This window comes from Piliocolobus tephrosceles, chromosome 17, assembly GCF_002776525.5.
Source record: "Piliocolobus tephrosceles isolate RC106 chromosome 17, ASM277652v3, whole genome shotgun sequence".
Classification (NCBI taxonomy): Eukaryota; Metazoa; Chordata; class Mammalia; order Primates; family Cercopithecidae; genus Piliocolobus; species Piliocolobus tephrosceles.
This window is the reverse complement of record NC_045450.1, coordinates 33,997,477-34,011,599: the sequence shown is the minus strand read 5'-3', so window position 1 is coordinate 34,011,599 and position 14,123 is coordinate 33,997,477.

Here is a 14,123-nt window from a genome sequence, read left to right as displayed (position 1 = left end):
CTCCCTTCCATGGTGGTCTGTGTTCTGTGAGTGTACATAGGAGTGATGTATAGAAATGCTACCTCATTTTTTTCAGGAGCATCTCCTATTCCAGTAGGGGTTAGGAAGTGCTTTGATGGGAGTTATATTTTTAATCATTTTCCTGGGGTCAGAGGGTGGGTGCTTAGTACTGGAGCTAAGCTCACACCCCATGCTGTACATTAAGATTTAATGGGCCTTCCTTATTTACGCCTAAATGAGGTTTTTAATGGTTTAATGAGCAAAATATATCAGTTTGCTTCTTTAAACCTTGACTCTCAGAGGTAGCACTTTTAGCGATTTCTAATGTTTAATAAAAGATGAAAACTTTCATTCTCTCTACTAAGGAAGCCTGTGACCACCTTCTTCTGATTAGCACAGACTTGGGGTGCCTTGGAGAAGTCAAAATCAGAAAGTCAATCAATGGCAATATTTCCCACCTTGCCAATGTGACCTTTGCTACCCAGGAATTTTTGTCATCAGTTTCTCTCGCTCATTTAATTCAAGTTAAAATGAAAGTTTTACAGATGAAATCATAGTTCATAAGGGGTCTTTTTTTAGTTTGGAAAATCCTGTTGAAATTTAGACTGAGGATAACTATAAAGAGGGTATTAACCTCACTATTAAGAGCCACCTTGCTAGCTTTGCAACACCTCATGCGGTGTAAGTGAAATACCTTTTTTTCTTTTCTGGGCATATGAATGTTCATGGGGGAGGAGGTCCAACCCCATTCTATTCTGTTGGGCTCAGGAAACACTGAGCACGCACTGTGGCAACCTTTGTCCTGGGCATGGAAGGAACCCAGACCCATTCATTCTGCAAAACTCTCCCAAGTGCCCTACGATGAGCCAGTTAGTGTCTTAGGCACTGGTGATCCAGAGATGGGCAAAAGAGCCAAGTCCCTCCCCTTAAGGGACTTATATTCTATTGATAAAGACAGACGATCAGTAAAGAGCCACAAATATATGTCACAGCAGGACAGACAGGCTAGGTTATGTTCCAAATACAAACCAAACATTGTGTTGTGACTTTTCACAACAGAAGTTTATTTCTTGCCCACTCAAATTCGACTGCAGGTTTCAGGTGGCTCTCCAGGGCAGCTGTTCTCCATGTGGTGGCTCAGCCTTCTGGGTTGCTCTGGCTTTGTGGCACCTCTATGCTGACATGTGTTCCACAATTGTCACTGTGGTGGAGAGAGCACAGAGAACTGGCTGTGCCTCTTAGATGCTGTCACTTGGAAGTGACATGTCTCATGTCCACTCATGTTTGTTTGCAAAAGCCAGTCATATAGACTCTCCTAGCTTCTAGGGGCTAGGAAGTCCAATCCTCCCATGTCCTCAGAGGCAGGAGGACTAGAAATCTTGGTTAGCAGCAGTAGTGTCCCCTGTGAATGTGTATTTACAACAATGGGGATAAGTGTATAAAGGAACAGAACAGAATTCTGTGATAGAGTGTGCCTTGATGCTTGAGCTGCCATAACAAAATGCCACAGACTGGGTGGCTTAGACAACAGAAATGTATTTTCTCGCAGTTCCAGAGGCAGGAAGTCCAAGGTCCAGGTGGCAGCAGCTTTGGTTTCTTCGGAGGCCTCTCTCCGATGCTTATACATGGCTGCCCTTTTGCTGGGTCCTCACATGTGCAAGCGCATCCCTGGGGTCTCTCAGTGTATCCAAATTTCCTCATTTTATAAGGACACCCGTGAGATTGAATTAGGACCTATTCTAATGACCTCATTTTAACTCCTTCACCACTTTAAAGGCCCTGTCTCCAAATACAGCCACATTTTGAAGTACTGAGGGTTAGGGCTTCAACAGAGGAATTTTGTGGGGACTCGATTCAGTCAATAACAGAGTGTAACCCAGGAACTGCGCCTTAATGGGGGGCTTGGGAAAGTAAGCTATGAAAGGGATATTGCAGGATGAATAGGAGTTGGCTAAACAAAGAGTGGAGTAAGAGGAACCGGGAAACAGGAACAGCAGGGGCAAAGGCCCCAGGGCACAGAGCCCACACTAGGGAACCTCACAGTCTGGTAGGGAAGATGAGCTGCCTTCGGATCATGCCACTGTCTTGGGGAACATGGGGCAGAGGGGGTACAGGCACAGGAGGTCGGCTAGCCTGGCCTTCAGATGGGCAGGTGGTGGGAGGGTTGATAGAGAGCTGCATCCTGAAGGAAGAGTAGGCATTTGGGGCAGAACCTTGCCAGCAGAGAGACAGTCAAAGAGGTGGGGGCAGCCTGACAAGTGTGAGACTGGGGGTCCCTGGAGAGGGAGTTACAAGGTGAAGAGGTTGCAGAGAAGGCAGTAGGTGGGGCAGCTCCTGGAAGCCCAACCTGATGATGGGGATGACAGGATGTCCCCAGCAGGATCATACACTCCTGATCACTGACTCCATCCAGGAGTGTGGTCACTAACCAGTGCACAGGCACGATGGAATGAGAGCTTCACAGTGAGGGGAAATTGAGGAGAGATTAATTTTAGTGGGCAATGGGTGAGAGTCAGGGGAGCCTTCTCGGACCGGGTGGTCTGAGCTGGGCAGTGTGTGTGAATGGACGTCAACCAGGAGGGATGGGGGTGTGAGCCTCTGCAATTCTTGGGATGTGACCCATTTTATAGCATCTGGGAGAGAGATTCCCTGCAATGGGATTATAATATTTGTCTGGGAGTCAGACTGAACTAGAAATAAAACTGGACTTGAGTCTGAGGTTCTGGACCCCAAGGTCAAGAGGGGCCATCCTTAGACATTTCTTGCTTCTCAATTCTGCTCAGGGACAGCACTAGCTTCACACTAACTCCAGGGTGTTTGCAAAGTTTCCTTTTTCAAGGCCCCTCTCATGCAGTCTATATGACTCCTGTATTAGGGCCAGGCCCAGGGCTAACATATATTGAGGACCTACTGTGTGCTAGATGTTTTTTGAAATGTTTCATACATATTAACTCAGGTGCACCTGGTAGAAATCCTAAGGGGGTAGTTATTCCCTTTATGTGCACTTTACATATCATGAACCTGAGATGCAGAGAGGTTAAGTAACTTGTCTGAGACCACCCAGCTAAGTAAGTGGTAGGGCTGGGGCTTGAACCCACAAAGTCCTAGCTTTCTGTGGTCAGAGGAAGCTTCTCTGGGGAGGGATGCTGAAGTGTTCCAGGCAGGGACTGAGCCAGGTGCATGGAGTGAGGGGGACAGTGGGAGAGGAAGATGGAGGGACCCATGTAGGAGGAGCTATTGGATGGGGATGAAAGGACGTAATAAACTCTACCTGATGCTTTTAAGAGATGACAGAGGCTGCTCCTATGAGAAGAGTGGACTGTGGGCAGACAAGAGTGGAAGTGGAAAGATGGCAGGGAACAGGGGCTGGTGGTGTGCTGCTGTAGTCGCCTAGGGAGGTCATTCAGGTGAATGTACGTTGGGCACTGGAAATTCACTTTGGTCCCTTCTACTCTCCAGGGCTGTGCTGGGTCCATGCAGGGCAGCCCTCCCTGTGGTCATGAACTAGGGCAGTCATCAGTGGCAGGTGGTCAGTGGCATGGCAGGGGTGTAACAAGGGGCTGGGGGATAGGGAAGGCCTGGCTAGGTGGAGAGAAGCCTCCCAGGGAGGCTACTGGTACTAGATGTTCCTTAGGAGGTTAGTGAAGGACCAGCTGGAGCCTGTCTAGCTGCAGTTGACGGGCTGGATTAGAAAGAAAATGCTTCCTTCAGACAGAGGGAGAAAGGCTTTGGTGGCCACCACAAACTCCACCATGGACATGGGTTCTCACCACCAGGAGAGGTGCTGATATCGGCGCACTGAGCCAGCGGGCAAAACATTCCCTTTAGTCTCCCTGCAATGGCTTGGTCATTTCCCAGCTATGAGAAGTGAAAGAAGAGTTGAGTTGGGCAGTAGGTGAGGGAGAGATGTCTGTTACCTGCTCTTCTGTAATATGACTTCAACCTACCAGTAAGTCCAGGCAGTAGTGGAGGAGAAGTATCAGAATAGAAATGTTCTCAGTATCATTATCATCATTATTACTACTACTATTGCAATGAGTTTATTCAGTACTTACTGTGTGCTAGAAACCATCCTAAGCACTTCACATGCCTCATTTCATTTTCACAACAGCCTAAAAGATACATATTGTTGTTATTCCCATTTTACAGATGTGGGAAAAGAGAGTCCAGGGGCACACATCTAGTCAGGTTGCAAGCCAGTGTCAGAACTTGGGTGGTCTGGGCCAGGCACGGTGACTCACACCTGTAATCCCACCACTTTGGGAGGCCAAGGCGGGCAGAAAACTTGAGGTCAGGAGTTCAAGACCAGCCTGGCCGACAGGGAGAAACTCTGTCTCAACTAAAATTACAAAAACTATCTGGGCGTTGGGGTGCATGCCTGTAGTCCCAGCTATTCGGGAAGCTGAGGCACGAGAATTGCTTGAAACCAGGAGGCGGAGGTTACAGTAAGCCAAGATGGATCACGGCACTGAATTCCATCCTGGACGACAGAGTAAGACTCTGTCTCAAAACAAAACAAAACAAACAAACAAACAAAAAAAACAAAACAAAAACGTTGGATGGTCTGGCAGGGCTCACAGGTTTCATCACAAGCATACACTAGCCTTAGCATAGGCAGGGGAGGGGTTGCACTGCCTTTGGGGTGCTATGTGGAGATATTGTGCAGCTGAATTGGTACAGATTAGTAGGGGAGGACTGAAGTAGAGATGACCTAGGAATGCTAGAGCCAGGAGGCAGGGGGAGAAGGATTCTATCAGAGAACAACACAAAGCAGACAGGAGCCACAGCTCCATCCAGCTGAGACAGGTGTCCCCACTTCTCACTTTCTGTTAGGTCGAGGCAGAGGCTCCCATCCGGGGTGGGGTGCTGCTCGGGGCATCAGTTGTTTTGCCTGCTCAGGCTCCTTCGTTTTCCCTGTAGGGACCTGACTCCTTCCCACTCCTGTCCATTAGGTTTGAGTGAGGCTGACTCTGTCCCTAGCTCAAGGGTGAGCACATAACCCAGGTGCAGCCACTGAGGGCTGAGGGTTGTGGGTAGGAGACTTTTGTAGAATCAGGGAGAAAGAAGTATTCGTTTTCTGCTGGGGACAGTAGGATGTGAGCTGGTAGGATGTGAGCCTGGAAGTACTGGTGGCCACATTAGCTGAGAATTAAGCCAACAGAGAAGAAACATGGGGAGAGACTGATTCCTGACAAGATTGCTGGATTCAACCATTTCTGTTCTAGGCATTTCTATTTTAGTAAAATTATCCCCTGTACTGCAAAAGCCTGTTTGGGTTGAATGGCTATTGTTTATGGGTGAAAGATACAGGTACCTCTCTCCAAAACCAATGATTTCATTTCAGTGGGAACCCAGGATGGCGACTTCTGCATCCTGCCCACACCTTTCCTGGGTTCTCTAGGCAAGGGGTGTGTGTGTGTGTGTGCACACACGTGCATATGTGAGAAGGGTGTAGAAGACCTTGGTGTTCAGATGGGCCTGTGCTGCACTGGGGGCTCTGGCCTCTAGGTTCTGGAGCTGTGGCAAGGCCGGAGTTAAGGCAGAGGTGGTGGTGTTAGGTACACTTACAAGACTTTGACTCTTTGTATTTTTCTTTTTGATGGTGGCTGTGCTGGGTGTGACGCTCAGGGCCAGATCTGCTCCATGCTCTTGGTGAGCAGTAAAGGGATTTCTTACTCAGAATCATGAGGCTGGTATAATTTAGCCTGGGGTCAACATTTCCACATGCCACCAGGACTTTTACATTGCAGCTATTGTGTCTTTTCAAGAAGGAGCACTTCACAGGCTCTTTTAATTATCTAGACCAGTGAGGATCCTAAGGGAGGGTCCACTGGTGAAACTAGCTTACAGGCATGTCTCATGTGTACCAAAGAATCTTTAAAAATTAAAGATAAGCTGCCAATTTTGAAGGATCAGGAAATTCTATCTTTAAAAAAAAAAACTCCTATTTCTAGATTCTCTTGAAAAAAATGACAAAGTCTGGGAACTCTGGGCTTGTATCACCAAACGGCAGTAGGCAACAGAAATGGGATTAGGGTCTTGGTCTCTGATTCCATTTCCATCAGATGGCAAGGTTAGATCAGCTAACCTTGGGAGCCCTTCCACTTCCACATCCCTGTAGTTCTTCATGCTTGATCTTTCTGGGCCATTTCTTCATTGTCGCTCTTTCTCCATGTTGGACTTTGGCAGGAACACACTCTCTTGCTGTGGAAACTGCCTCTGAGATAAGCCTAAGTGCCATTTCCACCTCCTGGAAAGTTTCAAGACTGTCCAGTCCAACTCCATATGGAGAGTGGTCAGAGGAAAGTAGCTATAGCAACCTCTGCCAGCCAGGACAGGTGCAATGTCACCTCAATTAATGGTCCCTATATGCACAATAATAATTTAGTGTGAGAAGTCAAAAGTCGCAACAAAGCTGTATTGAGATTCCTGATGGGTTGACAGTAATTACCAAATAACTATTATGGGAAATGAATGGGACTGGTCATTAGGGAAGAATTTTATTATTATTTTTATATCTTTGAGAATGAAGATCAAGGTCTCATGTCCTTCAGTAAAATCCCTGAGAACCACAGATTTACAGTCTTGGAGCAGAAAAGGACTCTGAAGCTTTGCTAAGTCCAACTCCTGCTGAAAGGATAGATCAATAAACCACTCTACACAAGACTTAAAGACAGTTACCTGGCCTCAGCTTGCCCATCTTCACCCCAGATAGGTTCATGCCCTACTAGATCACTGTTTGGTGTTGAAAGTGTGGGCTGTGGAATCAGACTTTCTGAATCCAACTCCTAGATCTACCACTAGCTTGGGCTTCTTCCTGAATCTCTCCATGCTTTTGTTTTCTCATTTGTTACAAGGGAGTAGTTGTGGTATTTCCTTCTCCAGTTGTTGTGAGTACTCAATAATGTAATGTATGTAAAGAACTCAGCCATGGGAAGCACCCAGGGAATGTTACATGGAGTTGTTATAACTATTTTCCTTAAGGTGAGCTCTATCTCACTGTATGATGTCTGATACCACAAAACATCAGCTGTGAATGTTATCAGTGACTAATAGAGGCCTCACCCCATCTTCCATCAGAGTGGCCTCGGTTTTATCTGTGTTATACCTTTAGCTTCTATTGATAGTTTAATTTTGAAGGAAGATTCTGTAGCAAAAGGCCTTTGACAGCCGCTGATCTTATTTGACTCCATTTGACAGATGAGGAAACTGAGGAGCAGAGAGGGAAAGGGAGCTATGTGCCCCAGGTAAGACTGCCAGATTTAGCCACAAGCGTACAGGATGCCTGATTCAATTCAAATGTCAGATGAACAAATCATCCCTTAGTATGTATATCCCCAATGTTGCACAGGACATGCTTCTTTACCTGGAATTCAGATTCTGTATTGTCTTGGGTAACCCTGTATTAGTCCATTTTCATGCTGCTGATAGAGATACACCTGAGACTAGGCAATTTACAAAAGAAAGAGGTGTAATGGACTTATAGTTCTACATGACTGGGGAGGCTTCATGATCATGCTGGAAAGCTAGGAGGAGCAAATAACATCTTACTTGGATGGCAGCAGGCAAAAAAAGAGAGAGTTTGTGCACGGGAACTCCTCTTTTTAAAACCATCAGATCTCATGAGACTTATTCACTACTGCGAGAATAGCAAGAGAAATACTGGCCCCTGTGATCCAATTACCTCCCACAGGGCCCCTCCTACAACATGTAGGAATTCTAGATGAGATTTGGGTGGGGACACAGCAAAACCCTATCAAACCATATCCCCGGGTCACATGCCAAAGAGGTTCCAGAGATTGGACTATGACCCAGGTCTCCTGAGCCTCACTTTGCTGTTCTTTCACTGGGCCAGGAGTTTCAAACACAGAAGCTGTGTGCTTCCAAGCCCTTCTTCCTGTGGCCAAGGGCAATTGCATTAATTAATCACAGAGTTCTTTCTTTCTGAGCCCTATCTCGGCCACAAGAGCCTGTAAAGAGCCACAGGACTCTTTACAGGAAGTCACAGCTACCTGATCAGGGCTGGGTTTCCATGTGCAGTCCATTTGCCATCCCGTCACTAGACGATGCTGTTGTATCCTTGGAAGGTCGATAAAATAAGTCAGCCCCTGCTCCCCATCCTTGTCCAGTGGTTTCCCATGTGTCTGACCCTGTCACCTTATATCTGACCCCTTGCATCTGGACAGACATCAGAACAGGTTTGCCAAATGAACAGGCACAGGCTCCAGTGGATTTCTGGAGGAGAAATCATTTCTATGTTCTTTTCCCAAGCAAAATCCAAGCAAATGAAAGCAATAAAAGCCAGGTTCAACCCAAGGATGGGGCAAGGGGAGCCCTTCCCATGTTTGAGTTTGAAATGGGACTCCTTATTCTAGGTGGTCACAAACATGTCTGCTTGTGGGTCCAGGCAGGAAGGGAGGTGAAATGGGCTGGGTGGAGAACAGGGCAAACAGCAAGCACACACCCCACGGTGCTTCAGCTCCAGCTGAAACTTGCCCTGTGGGAATGTGAGTCCCCTATTGCCAGATACTCCTATTTTCCTAAAGAAACTAGAAATCTGGATATTTATAAGAAATCTCCTGCTTTGGAGATGTTAATATTGATTTCCAATTTTCCCAAGATCATTGTGTAGGCCAAACAAAACATGACCACTGGGTACACTCAGCTCCAGGGCAGGAGCAGGTCAGGTCCCCACTTCATCGTTCCCAGGGCAAATTCAGTGGCCACCTCTCCTCGCTGGAAGGTCTCTCAGGCTGGGCTACCTGGCGGCCTCACTCACGGTTGCCTCTGCAGGGAGCCTGGGATTAGATGACTCTCACCTCACTCAGCGCGACAACACAGAGAGATGAATAAAGATTCCAGTCCTGCCGATCTATCATCTTCTGGCACCAAATTAGGCACGTATCCCATTATCATTACAGAGTTTTTGAGTTAATTGCAAATCAGGGAGTTAAGATTATTAATGTGAGTGGAGGCTTCTGGGGGTGAGAGGAGGGCGCACACTCAGCTGGCTCGTGTCCAGCCTACCCCTGGCCAGATGGCCCTTTTGCCATGGGCTGACCTCCTGCTCACTCCCACATGGGCGATGCCTCTGAACTCCCTGCTGTCTGCTGTCGGCTTGGGCACGTGCCTGCAAACCATTTCCCAGGTACTCTTTGTAGCAGGAGCATTAAAAGCAAATGTGCTCATTATACCTGATGGCGCACAATCCATGCAGAGGAAATTAGTAACGATTAGGGCGTCATTAGAGGGAGATGTCTCTCTTCACCCAAAATATTGATGGCAAAAAAACCAGCAGTGCAGATAACAAATGAATAAGACTTAGAAACACAAAGCACTGTGGTGATGATCAATGTTGTCCCGAGTATACCCCAGACGTCTGCAAAGCAGAACAGTTAGCAGCTGTTCCAGTTCTCTTTAGCTGTTGCAAAACAGTATTTGGATGTCCTCACACATTTTTTTTTTTCATCCAGTGTTTTTACCAAGCTTCCTAAGACAGGACAGTGGAGTAGAATATCTCAGTGATGTGGACTTTTATTTTTCAGAGGTCACAAGCTGCTGGCCTAATCTGCTTTTAGGGATACAATTTTTTTAGACTGCATGATGCTTTACAATAGATTGTATGGATGTTAACATCCAGATCTCTAGCTTTTCTATAAAATTGGACTGTGGAATAATACTGGGCCCAGTCTCTGTATGACAATCGTCAGTTGGAGGTGCATATCTACTCCCTCACTGGGTGCACCAGTGAGCGATTTATAGCAGTCTCCACCACTCCCTCTTCTTCCCCAGCAGTAATGACAGAAGAGCAGTTCCCATTTATTATGGCACTTAAAATATTGCCTAGCCCTTTTCCAGCACTGGATGCCTAATTCTTTGGGCATCTGAGTCTGTAACCCCTATTCAGGTTCACCCTTCTTCATAAGATAACCAGACTGATGTTGGTTAAAATACAGGTTGAAATGTGTTCTCCATTTCCTCAAAATTCTGAGGTCTTCCCCTATCGAACACCACCACCACCAGCACCATCACCATCACCAATTACCTGCAGGGTAAAAAAGTCAAGCACTCATTCAAAGCCATTCGTGACCTGGACAATATTGCCTGTCCCTTATCCCTTCCAGTGTCCCACGCACTTGGATCTCTAGCTACCCTGGACTGCATCCCCCTTGGAGACACACCAGGCACCCTCACTCCTCAGGGCTTTGCTGCTACAATCCCTCCAGCTGGAGAATGTTTACCTGTTGTCACTTCCCAGTGAACTCTGATTCCATCCTGCAGGACCATCTCCCACTTTCTATTCTGGTCCTGAAATTAGAATGGCTCTCAGGAGCAACCTGCTCATCCTCTTCTTGACATCTCAGTTATCCCAGGCCTCCATCTGCTTGCTTCCTACCATATCCTGAGCATCTAAAGGATAGGCTCTCCTCTTCCCGTTGCTTCCACCCCTGTAGGATCCAGCCGGCTCTGCTTGTAGCAAGTGCTCAGTAGATCTCTATTGAATGGATTCACTTGGCATCAGACTAATTTCTTTTTCCTCACGCAGTGCGAGTTCTCAGACTTTGCTAATGTTCTGGAAGAGCATTAATTCTCACCAGGTGCTTTAATTAGGCCTGGTGGTCCTGGCCAGGGCCTGCCAATCATCAGAGGCTTGAGGTCTCTCTTACTCACTTCTTGCTATAACCTGGCCCCTTGCTTCCAGACTGGCTATTCTCAAAGTCTCCACACTGCTGAGGTGTCTTCCATTTTCCCAAATTAATCAGTTTAACAAAAGATACACTTACTAGGTTGTTAGGATAGTTTATGAGAGGAGAACAGATTTGGCTTGAATCAATCACTCAGAATGGATTGAGCAACAATTGCTATGCTGGATGTTGTGAGGTTTCAGAAAGGGATTTGTAGGTTTGTTTTGTATATAGAAAAGTGTGCCTATCTAGAGGGTATAGCCTCCAAATTTTCACAAACAAAATATACCTGTTTATCAGCAACCAGATCAAGAATCAGGCAAGACAGTAGCCCAGAATCCCCCACAGGCTCCTATCCAGTCACTAAGCCCTCCTCTGAGACTAACCATATTATTAACTTGCAATGGGATAGAATAATTGCCCGTTTTTATACTTTATAGACATGGAATCATAGCGTATGTACTCCTTTGTTTCTTTCACTCAATATTATGCTTGTAAGATTCGTCCATATTTTTGTTTGTGGCTGTAGATCATCATTCTCGTTGTCATTTAGTGACATTCTACTGTGTAAATACACCACCATGTATTTATCCATTCTTCTGTTGATGAACACTTATGTGTTTTTCCCTTAAGCAGTTTTTGCCTGCTATGAACATTCTCATTCATGTGTTATAGTAAACACACATGCATTTCTGGTGAAGATATTCCTAGAAGTGGAATTGCTGGGTCGTAGGTTAGTGTATATTTAGCTTTGGTACATACTTCCAAAAAGCTTTCTGAAGTGGTTGTTACTCATTAATTTTTAAGATTTATTCCTTCTTTAATTAATTCATTCAATAATGACTTAAAACCTGCTTTGTGAGAGTCATTGTGCTAATTGTTGGAGAAAATATAAAGATGAACAAAAACAAGTCATGACATTCACTTAGTTTGAAACTGTCAGTGGATACTCATTGCTGAGGATAAAATCTGAATATCTTCGCTTGGCAAAGAAAACATTCACCATTCTAGATTCATCTTCTTTCATCAGGCCAGAGATCTGAAACTCAAATGACTTCTAGGGCCAGGCAGGCAATAGGGATGCTTGCAGAGAGCTTGGTGGGGGCTGTGAGGAAATGAGACTCACTTATCCCATCTATGTGGGATAGGGATAATGCATTTCCAGTTGATTATGGACATGAGGGAATATGAACCTGTGATGTCCCATCTAATATTTTCAGAGAAGCTGAATATCTGAATTTGATGTAAAATCCCCTAATTTTTAAAGTTGAAAGCCATTTTAAAAATTAAAACACTACATGGGTCAAACAGAACATAGGTGTAAGCTGGATTTGGGGGCAGGTTGCCAGTTTATAAACTTTGCATCAAACCTTTCTTCTAGAACTTTCCCTCTATCTCTTATGTTCCCATGCTCATGCTTCCTCCAATCCCAGCACAAGCACCAGGACCTTCTTTTCACATCTCTGGGACTTGCATTCCATTCCCCTGAGAAGTCCTTTCTCCTGTTTCTCAGGTGCAATTGCCCCCTTTCCCTGAAGACCCATTTCAAATGCCACTGTCTTCCTGAAACCCTCTTCCTCCCTCATGTAAGCTTCCAGACCGCCCTGGGATGGATCTCAGGTGATACAGTGTTTGATAACATATCTCTTTTCCTCCTTTGTTCCTCCAGGGCTGAGACCTGACAGCTTACTTATCTCTGTGTCTCCAGCATCTGGTTCACAGGAGAGCCTCATAAATGTTTACTGAGTGAACCAATGGTCTCCTGAGCATTCATTCTCCTTTTCTCTAGTTCAGTCCTTGGCTTTGACTTGAGGACCCACCCATACCCTGTACTGTGGAAATAGAAACCAGCTCAAAAATAACCTGGGAATTCTCTTCCCCTGGCCTCAGTGATGGCTTAAAAGAGAGCAGATGATTAGATTCCACCCAACTGGAATAAACTTCAGAGCTTCTCTGAGAGTGTCCAGAAATGAGGATAAGTGGATAGAGCCTCTGACTGCTATCCTGTTCCCCGGGAAAGCCTGAGAGGAGAGCCAACTTACAGAAGAGAAGAGGCGGGAAATGGGAGAGACTGGGTCCTGATAATATCATGGGAGCACCTGAATCCATTTGTACCTGAAGGCAGCACTACCCTGGCCTTTTCATTGTATTAATCAGTTAAAATACATTCTCTCCTTGTTAATGTTCTGGAAGAGCATTAATTCTCACCAAGTGCTTTCAATAGGTCTGCTGGTCCTGGCCAGGGCCTGCCAACCGTCAGAGGAACATAAAAAATACAGAAATCACTAAAACACAAAGTAGAATGTAAAATTTTCTTCAAATATTTATATGAAAAAAGCATTTACATGCAAAGGAGTTAGAAATCCCCTTCATGAGGGAAATTACAATCACATTGGCTAGATGAGAAGCACCCAGAAAAGAAGTAGAGATGGTAAAGTATACAGTTATGGGAACCTCTGTTGGATCCAGTGAGGACAAATCAGAGGGAGGAGGGATGAGTGTGGGTGAGCAGGCTGGGAATACTTCATGGAGGAAGTGGGATTTTATTCCAATATGTGTGTGTATGTATATGTGCACCCGCAGGTATATGTGCTAGCATTGAACAATGCAAAGCTCTGTCTTAGAGGACCTAATAGCTTAATGAGGGGAGACATATCTAAAGGAAATAACTGGGCAGATACAATAATCAGCTGATGATGATAAGTGCTCGGAGAGAAATGAATCATGGGAAGATCCTATTTTGCATAAGGAGCTTAGGTAGACTTCTTGGAGGAAGTGGTATTTAAGCTAATATGCAAATTACAACAAGAGTCTGGCAGTGTGAAGAGCCAGCTTAAGAGTGATCCAGGCAGAGGAAATAGCATACGCTAAGATCCTCGAGCAAGGATGAACTTAGTGTGTTCAAGGAAACAAAAGGCTGGGACTGCTACGTGGTCACTGAGGGAGAATCCTACATGCTGTGGATGAAGAGTTAGGCAGCAGCAAGATATACAGTCTTGTTGGCTGTGGTAAACAGTTTGGATTCTATGCCATGAGAAATGGGAAGGCATGAAAGGTGCTGAGCAGAGAAGGGACATGTTCTCTTTGAGGGTTTTGATCATTGTGGCTATTGTGGGTAGAACAGGCTACAGGGAGCAAGAGCAGGTGAATAGAGAGAAATGCACAGATTTGAGATTTCTTTGGAAGTGGAATAAATATAATTTACTTTTCAATTAGGGACTGAAGAAAAGGGCAAGGTTCTTTCCTGGGTTCTGGCTCCAGTATCTTGGTAGATGACCGTTCCATTTACTGAGATGGGGAAGAGGTGAAGAGGAGACAGGACAAGTGTGATTGACAGCAGAGGGATCATGAGTTCAGCTTTCAGATTGACATGGGCCTTGATAAGAATAAAGGATTGGAATAAGGAAAAAATGGAGATGCCTGTGTTTAGAAGTTAAG